Source organism: Lissotriton vulgaris, chromosome 8 (assembly GCF_964263255.1).
Source record: "Lissotriton vulgaris chromosome 8, aLisVul1.2, whole genome shotgun sequence".
In the NCBI taxonomy this organism is placed as follows: Eukaryota; Metazoa; Chordata; class Amphibia; order Caudata; family Salamandridae; genus Lissotriton; species Lissotriton vulgaris.
In genome coordinates this window covers 1299956365-1299970920 of record NC_141696.1, presented here as the reverse complement: position 1 = coordinate 1299970920, position 14556 = coordinate 1299956365, and the positions used below count along the sequence as shown (strand labels likewise).

The 14556-nt window shown below is 40.4% G+C and overlaps 1 long non-coding RNA gene across 1 annotated transcript; it reads right to left on the bottom strand.

Moving 5' to 3' along the window:
* Positions 1–10463: 10463 nt before the first annotated feature.
* Positions 10464–12740, bottom strand: LOC147698645 (uncharacterized). The gene is made up of 4 exons (XR_015299217.1): positions 12679–12740; positions 11410–11508; positions 11235–11314; positions 10464–10908 (listed from the first exon to the last, which is right to left on the bottom strand). It is a non-coding gene; the product is annotated as an uncharacterized LOC147698645 (long non-coding RNA).
* Positions 12741–14556: the final 1816 nt, after the last annotated feature.

Sequence of the window (14556 nt, the reverse complement as noted above, 5' to 3'; positions counted from 1 at the left end):
TACAAAAATAAATAATAATAATAATAATAAAAAATACTCTTAGTGAGGTTACTGCTGCTCTTGATCTTGTCTGCAAAGTAGGCTGCCCGTACAGTCTGAATAGCCTGTGATACTTCTTGGTCGCTTCGTAATAATACCCCTTCAGGATAAGGTCATAATCTCGTCTCCACGCCCGCTCCAACCTCCTACAAGCTTTACTTATAGTGACAAGCTTGTCATTATATCAAGGACTAGATTTGGTGTTATGGCATCTAGACCATTTAACAGGAATAAGTGCGTCCAAAGTGTGGAGGATCCAGTCTGATAGAGCTTTATCGGCAAGCTGGGTGTGTTCATAGAGAGGAGGGCATGGAAATGGTCAACATTTAATTTGTGCCATGGGCGTTTGGGAGAGAATTTCTGGAGCATCCTCAGAGGGGGCTCTAGCCCCGAGAGTGTCATGGGGATCAGATAGTGGTCAGACCAGCACACCGGGATGGGGGTAGTAACTGTGAGATGGGGAATGTTAGAGAAGACTGGATCTAGCAAATGGCCAACAGAGTGGGTAAGGCCTTGAACCAGTTGCAGCAGCTGACAAGCGGCTAGGTCAGCAGAGAAGTTACCCAGTTCTGAGTCATGGGGGTTGTCAAGATGCAAGTTCAAATCACCAATAACACTGAAATTGGCCGATCTCATAGCCAGGGAACTAACTGTGTCAATTAGTGCAGCCCTAAACTCATTTGAAGGTCCTGGTGGATGATAAACCAGTAGGCATGGTATAGCTGGTGTTAAAGAGATCCCAAAATGCGCACACTCACAGCCCACCAGTGTTTCTTTAACAAAAAGTGAAGGTGTAGCAGGATTAGAAAACAACTGCGATACCCCCCCCTCTGGCCTCTCTATTGAGAGTAACAATGCTAAAACCCAGGGGGAGTGCCAAGCCTGGCTCAGCCACCATTTTAGCTGACAGCCATGTCTCCATCAGAAAAAGGACATAGGGAGATTAATTGTGTAACAGGTCGGAGGCATCAGGATAGTGCTTGGCTAGTGAGCGACAATTAATGCTAAACAGTTTGATATTCTGTCTGGAGCAGAGAGGGGAAGTGGGGAGGGACAAGGTGGTTGCCCAAGAGTTGAAACCACAATTATTACAGCGGAACTGACCCTCAGGCAGGTTACAACGAGGGTGATTGCAGGGACTCATTATTTGCCTAATGGCAAGGAGGTTGTCACAAGAGTAGGTAAGCTTACCACTGATCAAACCAGCAGCATGTTTGGAGTCTGTGACGTTCAGGCACGGACGGGCACAGACGGGCTTTCCTTAGGTGGCACGTCCGGAGTCAGTTCATACCTAAGTACTAGAGAACAGGAACAGTACCGCCCGCACCGCCCCCGGAAGTGTATAACCTAATGCCGGCAAAACAGAAAGTGACCGCCCTCCACGAAAAAGCGATAGAGCTGCGGTGGATCGGAGTGGGGAAGAGAAGCACCCTGCAGGTACGATGTGCGGAAGGGGTAAGAAGAGTATAAAAGCAAAAATAGCATAAAACACTCAAAGCACACTAAATCAGCAAATAGATCAAAAAAATGTTTTAAAGCAATACCCGCAGTGCAGGTATTTCAAAAGTAAGCCGCAGCCTCACCATTCAATGTTAAAAAAACCCACAAAAAACACCACATATACATTACAGAACCATATTATAATAACATATATTGTAAAAAAAACTGAGACTCCATACAAGTAGAGAAAGTTTTACTACTTACATATGTTGGCCCACTGGTTGCGCAAACAATCATAGACTCCCCAATTCTTACCACAATCTACAGACCATACCCATTCTTTTAATTCATACACACTAACATGCCATTTGTATTCAAACCAACTTGTCAGTTACATAAGCTCTTTTCTGTCATTACAAAGCCTTAATAAGAAGTATGCTGGAAAAACTGGTGGAAATGGATCTCACCTTCCAATTTGTACACTGCTGTTCAGCCACTAACTAAGACAAATAATTCTTAACGTGCTGAAAGGTACATTCTTGTATCTTGGTACCTCTTGCTACTTTAGGAGACCAATCTAAGGGCACAAAGATCCCTATTTGTCATCGTAAGTGCCAGAACGGCATTTTTTTTTAACAATGTTTTATTTGTATACATTCTGATACACAACCAACAAACATTTGGCACATAGAAAGTCACCTTGCAATGCACATCTCTTTATTGTTTACTCAAACCTTGCAAGTCTAACCACACCAATATACACACCTTTATGAACATGACATTGATTGCCCACTGAGCATCTCATCTCTCCTCCCCCACTGATATGTGATCATTAGTACAGAATAGCATAATTATTGATACAAAATAGTGCGCACCTCTCATCTTCATGGAAGCTGTACCAGAGGTAGTAAGTGGAACATCCTACAAGTGCCTTTCTTCTAGCTCCATAGGCATATTGTACTAGAGGTCTGCAACCCTTCTCAACACAGTACCTCACATACTGAATCTGTTGAATGCAATGGAACACCATCAGGTACTATACCTTAATATGGTTTAAACCCGCTATCCACTTCTTATCTTAATAAGTTGTGAACTCACATACCTACTGCCATAAATATTATGGTGAAAGCAGTTTTAAAAATCTTTAAAAGGTCCTTCAGATAATCATAAAGATGCCCTTCATGAATTGGGCCTAAAGTGTGGATAAAAAGTGTTCATTAAAGGATTGTTAAATAAAAATTCAAACTCATATCTACACACAGCCATCCCTAATATGTATGATCAAAAGCAGGTAAAATATCGATCTTCTGTTTAATTAAACTAATTAGCACATAGCGACTACATACTGGCCCCTCCTCTCTCGCAAGTTTCATACACATATATAATGTAGTCAATAGCGGATATGATTCCAATGTTCAATCTAACTGTTGTATTAGAAATCAAAAGAGACCCGCTAACCAATATTTTAATGGCTTAAAAGGAACCCCTATCCCTGACTGCACCGCGTTGTGTGCATGGACCCATCTGGCGTGTAAAGAGTTTTACCTTACCACCAAGATTACGGCACCAGCAGTAGCTCCATGTGGCGTTTATCAATCGAGAAATAACTCCAGCAGTGGATGGAGTCGTTTATAAATACCCGAACGGATGACCCAGTTACCAAAAGGCGGTACTTTCAAATGCAACGGGCCTATCACTCTCGCCCGGAAGTGAATAGAACCTATAGGCAGTGCTCAACATGAAAATAAAGCAGAGCAGCTCTGAGCTTGACCCGAAGTCAAAATAAGGTCAAGATCAAAGAGAGCAGCTCCGACCATCTTGAAATGTTCATTATCATATATTCTAAGTCTATCGCATAAACACAAAAGGAGAAAACTGGATTGCGGGAAAATACAAAAATAACAAATATAATAACAACCTATTAATATCAATCACAGAGACTGATTCAAATTATTTAAAATAATCTAAACTCTCATTTGCATTGAAAGTCTCTCAGTTGTTATGTAATAAATGTCAGGCCACCAGAGGCAAAAAAAGTCACGGTTAAACCACAAACAGCCTCTGGGAATGCATAGATCAGCATACGTAAAATAATTTAAAATCTCATTTGCAGTGAAAGCCACTGAGACTCCATACAAGTAGAGAAAGTTTTACTACTTACATATGTTGGCCCACTGGTTGCGCAAACAATCATAGACTCCCCAATTATTACCACAATCCACAGACCATACCCATTCTTTTAATTCATACACACTAACATGTCATTTGTATTCAAACCAACTTGTCAGTTACATAAGCTCTTTTCTGTCATTACAAAGCCTTAATAAGAAGTATGCTGGAAAAACTGGTGGAAATGGATCTCACCTTCCAATTTGTACTCTGCTGTTCAGCCACTAACTGAGACAAATAATTCTTAACGTGCTGAAAGGTACATTCTTGTATCTTGGTACCTCTTGCTACTTTAGGAGACCAATCTAAGGGCACAAAGATCCCTATTTGTATTCATAAGTGCCAGAATGGCATTTTTTTTTACCATTGTTTTATTTGTATACATTCTGATACACAACCAACAAACATTTGGCACATAGAAAGTCACCTTGCAATGCACATCTCTTTATTGTTTACTCAAACCTTGCAAGTCTAACTACACCAATATACACACCTTTATGAACATGACATTGATTGCCCACTGAGCATCTCATCTCTCCTCCCCCACTGATATGTGATCATTAGTACAGAATACCATAATTATTGATACAAAATAGTGCACACCTCTCATCTTCATGGAAGCTGTACCAGAGGTAGTAAGTGGAACATTCTACAAGTGCCTTTCTTCTAGCTCCATAGGCATATTGTACTAGAGGTCTGCAACCCTTCTCAACACAGTACCTCACATACTGAATCTGTTGAATGCAATGGAACACCATCAGGTACTTTACCTTAATATGGTTTAAATCCGCTATCCACTTCTTATCTTAATAAGTTGTGAACTCACATACCTACTGCCATAAATATTATGGTGAAAGCAGTTTTAAAAATCTTTAAAAGGTCCTTCAGATAATCATAAAGATGCCCTTCATGAATTGGGCCTAAAGTGTGGATAAAAAGTGTTCATTAAAGGATTGTTAAATAAAAATTCAAACTCATATCTACACACAGCCATCCCTAATATGTATGATCAAAAGCAGGTAAAATATCGATCTTCTGTTTAATTAAACTAATTAGCACATAGCGACTACATACTGGCCCCTCCTCTCTCGCAGGTTTCATACACATATATAATATAGTCAATAGCGGATATGATTCCAATGTTCAATCTAACTGTTGTATTAGAAATCAAAAGAGACCCGCTAACCAATATTTTAATGGCTTAAAAGGAACCCCTATCCCTGACTGCACCGCGTTGTGTGCATGGACCCATCTGGCGTGTAAAGAGTTTTACCTTACCACTAAGATTACGGCACCAGCAGTAGCTCCATGTGGCGTTTATCAATCGAGAAATAACTCCAGCAGTGGATGGAGTCGTTTATAAATACCCGAACGGATGACCCAGTTACCAAAAGGCGGTACTTTCAAATGCAACGGGCCTATCACTCTCGCCCGGAAGTGAATAGAACCTATAGGCAGTGCTCAACATGAAAATAAAGCAGAGCAGCTCTGAGCTTGACCCGAAGTCAAAATAAGGTCAAGATCAAAAAGAGCAGCTCCGACCATCTTGAAATGTTCATTATCATATATTCTAAGTCTATCGCATAAACACAAAAGGAGAAAACTGGATAGCGGGAAAATACAAAAATAACAAATATAATAACAACCTCTTAATATCAATCACAGAGACTGATTCAAGTTATTTAAAATAATCTAAACTCTCATTTGCAGTGAAAGTCTCTCAGTTGTTATGTAATAAATGTCGGGCCACCAGAGGCAAAAAAAGTCACGGTAAAACCACAAACAGCCTCTGGGAATGCATAGATCAACATACGTAAAATAATTTAAAATCTCATTTGCAGTGAAAGCCACTCAGTTGAACGGTGATAAATGACGGGCCACCCGAGGCAAAAAAAAGGCGGGGTCATGGTAAAACCACAAATAGCCTCTGTGAATACATATATTAACATGTCTCTTAAAAAAAACTACTCTTGAATACTGATGGGAGAAACACCATCCTATTCTGGTTATACAGTTGCGAACTGCTAGTGCTATCAATACAAGCCCCTAAATATAAAGTATCCAAATTATAAATAAATCCAGCTTGGAGACCTAATCTAATATGTAGAGCTTTAAACACATAATGAATGCGATCCAATCTTTTCTTAAGTTAAGGCCATTATTGATAGTCCCTAATTTGCAGATGTACCATTGTATTTCTCTTTTTTCACATCACCCCCTCGCCTGTTCATCTTAATTTTCTCTAGAATATACCAACTGAACCCATTGCAGTCATGGTTGGCTTTGGAAAAATGGTCAGTAAGTGGAGCATTTTCTTTTTTGGTCCTCCGTGCTGATTTGTGTTCAAGCAATCTGAGTCTCAGTTTATGACTAGTCTCCCATACGTAGCCAAGGCCACATTGGCAAATAAGGGGATAGACTAAACATTTAGTGTAACAGTTGTTCAGTGTGTTAGCAGTGGGTCTTGTTCCATTGAATTGTAGTGTTTTAGTCACTATGCAATGTTCACAGATGGAACATCATCCACATTTGTAATTTCCAATAGCTCTTTTGTTGTCCAAAGTGGTCTGCATGTTGTCATCTATGTTCCTGTAAGTACTGACCAATGAGTTACGTATATTTGTATTGCACCTAACGGCAAACAATAGTTTCTCTAATTATTGTCCTGGTCCATCATTAATAATTTTCCAGTTCCTATTTACAATATGTTTGATCTGGTTACTCATGTTGGAAAACTGACTTACAAAAACTATTCTCTCAGTATTTTTGTTCTTGGTCCTATTCCTGTTCACGTTGAGCATGTAATCCCCATCGTAGTACCTGGCTCGCTTAAAAGAGTGTTTGATTAATTTTTTAGGATATCCTCTATCTTTGAGATTCTTCTGTAGTACTTCTGAGTATGCATAAAAGTCCTCGACTGTGGAAAAATTCCTGCAAAGTTGCAGGAACTCTCCAAAGGGAATATTGTCCCTGTGTGACTTAGGCTGATTACTACGATAGTTGAGGAGTGTGTCTTTATTAGTTGGTTTGGCATATAACATAACTTCTAATTTGTCCTCACTGTTCTTAATGCAAATATCTAGGAAATGTATTCTTGAATTATTCCATTGTGCTGTAAATTTTAAGTTAGGATCTCCTTAATTACGCCATTCAATGAATTTGCCCAGAAGTTCACTTGCACCGTCCCAGATGTAGATGATATCATCAATTAAACGTTGCCAGTGCTGATATTTTCAAAGAACTGTGCCAGTTCATTGAAAATATGATGTTTTTCAAAGTTGCTGACATATATACAGGCCAGGCTGGGGGTAAATGTGGCCCCCATACTGGCCCCTTTGACTTGCTGAAATAGATCTTCATTGAATAGGAACAAATTATTTTTGAGTACCATGGTCACACAGTTCATAATAAAATCTTTGCTACCTCCACCGAGGTATACACTATCCAGTATTGATGACGCTACTCTAATAGTGTCATCTTGGGGGATGTTGGTATAAAGGGCTTCAATGTCTAGAGTGACCAAAAGTTGGTTCACCCCATTGAACCTCTGACCTTCAAAGATGGAAATTGCATGCGCTGAGTCGCTCAAGTAAAACCTCTGTTTGTGGACAAGGGGTTTGAGAAAGAAATCAGTATATTTACTCAAAGGCTCTAATATAGAGCCAATGCTACTCACAATGTGTCTCATGGGTGGATTACTCAAATTTGTATGAACTTTTGGAAGTACATATATTACTGGAGTAATAGGGTTTGTATTGCCTAAGAACTTATATTCCTCTTTGCAAATTAATTCTTCTGTTTTAGCCAATTCCAACAGATTGTGGACCTTCTCCTTTTTAAGACTATCATTGTGAGAGTGAGGCACTCGCCAGCAATGATCTTGTTCTTCTAATAGGCTCCCCATTCTAGCATTATAGTCTGTGATGTCAAAAACCACCACCCCCGCCCTTATCGTCAGGTTTGATGCTGGTATCATCTTGCAGAAATTTGAGTGCTTCTCTATGATTTCTTGAAAGATTATTGATCCGTTTGTTAGGAACTTCCAAAACTTTTTCGATATTAATTTCAACAGTTCTCTCAAAAATGTAAATATTTTTATTGACTTGACTCAGTGAAAGTGTAAAAGTTGACTTAGGTTTAAAACAAGAAACATTAGTCGTGGTGTGACATTCTTTATCTTTAAAGAATTTCTTCAGTCTTATTTTTCTAAAAAAAGATTTAAGATCTTTGTCAAGCTCAAATTTCTTAGGAGGAGCAGTGGGGGCGAAGCTAAATCCTTTTTCTAATACCTCCCTTCAACCTTTGAGAGTACTCTTTAAGATAGATTAATAATAGGAATCGTATCTACCTCCAGTATTTCCGATTCCTGGTTTTTAGGGAATCTTGCAGGGGTAGTTTCTGGTGTACTTGCTTTGGGTTGGCAACTATTCTCCCTTGTGCTCAGTTGATGTGGTATAATATGGTTTGATGACTGTTTCAGAGTGGTGTGTATTATTGAGCAAACAAAAGGAAGACTTACTTTCTTCAAGCTCATAGGAGAGCCTGGCATGCAGACCGTCACTGTGACAGAACCTGCAGCATGTTCCTGCATGGTGTGGCATGCACCATGTCATGCAGGAACAGGGGTGCAATTCCAGAGAGGCACAACATGAGCCCCCCGCATGATCCCTCAGGCCCAGGAGTGCTACGGTGCCCTGTTAGGGCCCCCTTAGTTGCGTCTCCACCACCCTTTTCATGGTCGGCTCACCACTTTGAAATGGGTGGTGCACAGGCAACTCAGAATATGCTGAGAGGTACCGTAGTAGCACAGGCAGCATATTACTGTTCCTGATCGCTGCACCACCGCAGTGGGATCCTAGATCCAAGCAGATGTGGTGATCCAAGCAGTACTGTGGTGGTCTGACTGCCACGGTCAGAATATTGTGGGCAGGCCAACAGTGGTGGTGGTGGTGGTCGGACCACCACGACATGTATGGCTGTCTTATGGACCGCCTTACTCGTAATCAGGCCCTAAGTCTTAATCAGTTTTGTAGGTATATTGCAGTTCTATCTGAAAGTGCAAATTGAACTAAAACAAAAGTTTAACATAGAACTTCTATCTTCCCTTGAACGCTGGAGGGGAAGCACAATCCTTTAAAAAAATAGTATGTTAGTACTTATGTTTTGATTTGTATAACAATTAAAATGTATAATGTATAGCTCATATCAAGTATAGTTATATATGTAAGGATGGTAACCTACCTCAAATTTAGACATTATAAGGTATTACGCTCACAAGATTCAATAGTGTGGTTTCCCACTAGTTATGTTGCATAATGCTCAAGCAACAGTGCTTTCTCCTTTAGTTTTATCATTTTTCTCGTTGAATTTTCACTGTAAAAAATGCTTTTTAATCCCATTATTATCTTGCATCTATCTCGCCACTCTGAACCCACTTTCCAAAAACACACTTTAATGGACTTATTATGTTTGAAGAATTTGTACACTTTCCTCATAAAAGTTAAAGTTGAAAGTCCAAAGCCCTTGTAAGGTTAAAATTATAAGCAATCAAAATTACTTCATATAGGGCTGCACTCAATAGCCGTACGAACTTGCACTATCTTCACAGGGGACAGAGATGACTCTATGCAAGGTACATACTTGTACCTGTGCAAAGTTAGAGTTTGAGTTATAGTAGATGTAGAGTTAGGAAATGAGATACTCTTATGGTTATAGCTACTGAGTAAAGAGGTACAGTCATATAGCTTCACCCTCAGCTAACACATTGCCCATGGACCAGTTCTAAACTCCTTGATTAAATCAGGGAATTTTTTTGGGAGAAAGGTACATTTTACATCCCCTTTTGGTGAGAATCCCAACATTTCATGGATGTGGAGTGTTTCCATCCTCCCCTCTATTGCCCTAGGACAAATATTTGAAAAATTACGCTCATGGACATAATTCAACAGTATAAGATGGAAGGAGCTAAAGGGCTCTGAACAGCCAGCTAGGTAAAATCTTCGTGCAGGTTCTACATCCCCTGTGAATAGGAATCGCCATCATCTAAAAGAACACCATCAACGTCACGACCAACTCCGAAGACACACTCCTCGCCACCGAACATCTACACTTCCAAATTCACACCAACCCCAAAACCACCCTGAGAGGAACGCTCATCTACAGACCACCGGTCCCACGCACACAATACAGCGAAACCATCGCCGACTTTATCAGCCCGCACGCCATAGCCTCACCAGAATACATCCTACTAGGGGACCTGAACTTTCACCTGGAGGAAAACAACGACAACAACACCACCACCCTGCTCGACAACCTGGCAAACCTCGGACTCAAGCAACTAGTGGACACACACCCCCACCTCGCCGGCCACACACTCGACCCATCTTCTCCGCCAGCAACTACGTCTCCTTCAGCCACTTCACAGAACTACACTGGACCGACCACAGATGCATCCACTTCATCTTCAAAAAGAATACATCCCACCACCGCACGCAACAAATCCCGCGCAGATGCTGGAGCAAAATTACCACAGACCAACTCCTCTCATCACTGAGCCAGAACCCGCCAGACGACATCGCTGACCCCAACAATGAGGGGAACCTCTATACTGACCTATATTTCTTTACATCTGAGCATTACAGTCTCTACACGGTTACAATTATGATGCTGCATAAGAACAAGAGATAATTCATTAAGACATGGAATGTATATTTGATTTCTTTCATTTATTTTATATCTTTTGCATAACAAATTATTTTTTTCTTCATTTTCTAGTGATCATTTTATCAAAGTTACAAAACAGAGACATGGTAACATATGTATATATAATTAAAAATTGCATGGTTGGATCATGTCTAAACACAAACCCCTAAGCAATACACATAAAATAACTTTCACTCATACCTTCATTCATACAAATTCAAACTTTCATACCCATTATTCTAACACTACTGACAATAACACAAAACAGTGGAAAAAAGTGAACAACATGTATCGTGTCCTTCGATAGACTCCTCAGAATATGGCTAGACCCCGTTATCTTATTTCTTCCTTTTTGTTTTGAGGGTTAGCAGTTTTTAGTGCTCCTTTTCTTTCCTTCTCCAGATTTGGATTTCTGATTTAAACTGAGGATGTCTGATGCGTACGGCCTACGTACGTTTCGGTGATGTGCTTAGTTTGCTTCACCTTCTTCAGGGCCAACATGTAAATGGACAACAGACAGGTGCATACATACAGTTAAAACCAGGGGGTTTTCGTTATCTGCAATGAGAACATATATACCATGATTAAATTATGAGCATCCTGAATTCAGATAAATGTTTCAAAGGTTTAATAAAACTGTTTTGTGCTATGGTCCAACCTGTGACCAGATCAAAGTTAAAAATTAGTCGGATGTGGTAGGAATACTGAATAGTTTAGTACCTTGTTACCCAAGCTGAAAAGGAAAGTTGTGTGATAAAGTAGTTTAGTAAAGCCTTATACCTCCCAAAAGAATAAGAAAGCAGATTAGGTGACACCTGGTGTGTGGACACATGCATGACAAGTATGTGTCATCTACAACTAGGTTGAGGAGTTACTTATATCACCTGTGTCTGCGTTGACACTATTAGGACCCTTTTAGGAAAATAGATTTTATGGACAGTCGTGTCTCTGTGAGGGTAGCTTCCTGTAGATAGGGATACAAAAATGAAGCCTCTTAATTTTCTATGCTATTTTTTAGAGACGTTTCTTTATATAAGTTTGTTTGTGGCTGCATATTACCGAAGAGTTTTGGATCCTCCAGATGTATCTGCGGTTAGGATTAAAGGCTATAATGTGAGTTCTCTGGGCCTATGTTATCGGTCATTATTTCTTTGGGACCTAAAACAAAGCAAAACAACGCGGGTCACAGATTTGTAATGGATACCAATGTGTGTTCATAGTTTGGGAGATGACAAGAATAAGAAACGCCTCGGCATATGACCTATCGGGCATATATGTCTTATTTGTGGGGGTAACACAGTGTTTTCTGTGTTCATAATTTTTGTGTTGCTGATCTTTCGGGCTCTGAGTGGTAGCTAAACTCTGTCTCTTTTTACTGTCCTGTACTAAGGTGCGTTCTGCTATTCATATTGACTACGAGGCGCAAGATATGAACAGTGAGATATTAACTTCTAGCAGACTGATGTTATGTTAAATGATGACCCTCTGTGTGCAGTATTTAGTTGTGTTAATATTCTTAACTGTGTACTGCCTGTCCTCGAATTTGCCATTAGTACTAGTTGCAGTGTGATTGCTTCTGCTTGTGACAGAAATGATATCTGTTCACTTTTATATAGGAATGCTACACTGTAAACTTAATGATTAAAATTTCTGCGCCGAGATGAGATGGGGGCTCTCACTGTCTGATTGAAAGTGCTTACTCGGGAGGGCTGCAGTCTGGTAGTTTTCTAATTTTTGGCTCGCTATGATTGTATAAACAAATTCCAATGCATTAATTCCAACCCTTAGACATAGCAGAGCAAGGGGAGTTCGAGCCTATAAGGAGAAAGTGCTGCACGGAAAACATTTTCCTAAGCACTGAGAAATCTTTCGCATCCTCGGGCGCTATTGTGTGCTGATACTGCGTGTTTATCCTAATGTGTGCATATTGTGATATTACTGTGATAGTGGCTCTTACTGTCTGTAAGGACGTGCCAACTGCGGATAAGGAGTGTTAAATAATACACTAGTTGGCCATCTGTTACGTTTGCAAGGTAAATAGCAAGTGCGCTGGCTGCAACTTTCAATTAAAACCGAGCGTCTGGGAATTGAAACTATTAAGGGAGGCATGCAGTGAGGGAAGAGAGTTATGTAATATTCCTGGGATTAGTGATTTCCCTGACTGCGAGGACGTACTTACTACGGACAAAGAGTATTAGGTCATTCCCTAGCTGGCAGCCCACTACATTTATCAGATGAAGAGCAAGTGCGCTGGCTGCAACTTTTACTATCGGCCCAACATTGAGGGATTTAAACCAATAAAGGGAACATGCCGTAAAGAGTGCTTACCTATATGCAGAGAAATCTACTTGCATCCATGGGCGCCTCCGGCCGATGTCACTGCCACTGACATTCGGCCGTAGTGAGTGTAACGCTTATATAGCGCTCTCAATGGGGAATTGGTAACAGCTGCGGCATAACCCGCGATAACGTTAAACCTGTTCTTGAGATGACGATAGAAAGGGGACTCAGCCAGTGCAAACCGAAAGTGCAGTGGTGAGCACAAAGAAAGGACTGAGATGTGACTATGTTGAGAGACTACAACATGGCGCTCGTTGCCAATAATGCCTCGGTCTGCTCTAGTTATACGTGCTGTTGTGGGTACTGTGTATAACTTTAATGGTGATGTAACCTTGTGTGTTTGTATAGTTTTAGTATCCACTTAGTGGTGTAATAGGGCTGAATTCCTGCAAAAGGCTCTGTAATTATTTTCCTGTGGGAGAGTTCTGCTGCTCTTGCTCCCAAAGTGAGGAGGCACGGGTTGTTTAACACTGTATTGTGCCTTCTTGGTGGCATTTAATGCCTATTGTCATTTAGTTTTGCTATATGGCCACTAGTTATAAGGTTACCAGGGAGTGATCCCGTGATGTAAAGCCCACATCGCCAAGAAAAGATGTGTTGTCTTCCTATGTCAGTTTAGAGCAGTCCTGGAGACAGCGGGTTTATGATAAGGGTGTTCTAGTAATAGATGTCATTATATCTATGTATATAAATCAAAGGATAATTGGGATATCTGTGCACTGATGTGGGAATTTGATATGGGGCTGGTCCTGTGTGTGTTAACTATTCAGTAATAATCCAGCAGATTTCTTCATTGTGGCCATGGCGTACTGTATCTAGATGGTATATCCAGAAAGTTTCTCGTTTTTTCCGAAACTTTGTCATGTCCGTACCTGGAGTGTACTGTATATGTTCAAGAATAAGCCAGCGCATGTTTTTCTGAGTGGTCATATTGAATATAATGTGCTACCATGGGTGCATTAGTTTTTCTAGTTCTGACCGCTGACTTGTGTTCCGAGAATCTAACTCGGAATGCTCTAGCTGTTTCTCCAATGTAGCCTAAACCACATGGGCAAACAATGAGATAGATTACATTGGAGGTTTTACAATTTGTCATTTCTTTGAATTGACCAGTTCTGTTTCTGTAAGACCATGAGTTGCCAGGGATGACCTGATCACAGGCATGACAGGTTCCACATTTATGGTTCCCTTTTGGTAATGGCTTGCCATCTATGGTACTTTGACGTATTCTATCTTTTGGTTTGGCCCTGCTGTGGACTAGCTTGTCTCTGAGGTTAGGATTCCTCCTAAACGCAATCAGAGGTTTTTTCAGCTCTGTCGAGTGGTCATAGGTATTTAGAATCTTCCAATTTTTATTTATAATCTGTCTTATTTTGTTGTTAAGAGTGGTGTGATTAAGGACACAAACCAGATTAGAGTTAGGGGCTTTGGCACTTTGGTTAAGGAGGGCATCCCTATTATAATACTTCGCTCTTTTAAGTGATTGGCGAACTAATCTTCTGGGGTAGCCTCGCTCCAATAGGCGGTCTTGCAGTTTGATGGCATGTGTCATAAAGTCTTTGTTGTTTGTGCAGTTTCTCTTTATCCTTAGAAATTCTCCAAAGGGGATGGAGTCTTTTTGACACGGAGGATGATAACTGCCGTGTTCTAAGATGGTATTTTTCGCTGTTGGTTTGCGATATAAGCTGACTGTAATTTCTCCTTCTTTATTTTGAATCCATATGTCCAAAAATTCAACTTGTTTGGTTGAAGAATTACAGGTGAATTTCAGATGTGGGTCTGCTAGGTTGAGCCACTCCATAAATTCCTTTAGCACTTCCTCGGTTCCTGTCCATATAAAGAATATGTCGTCTATAAAACGATGCC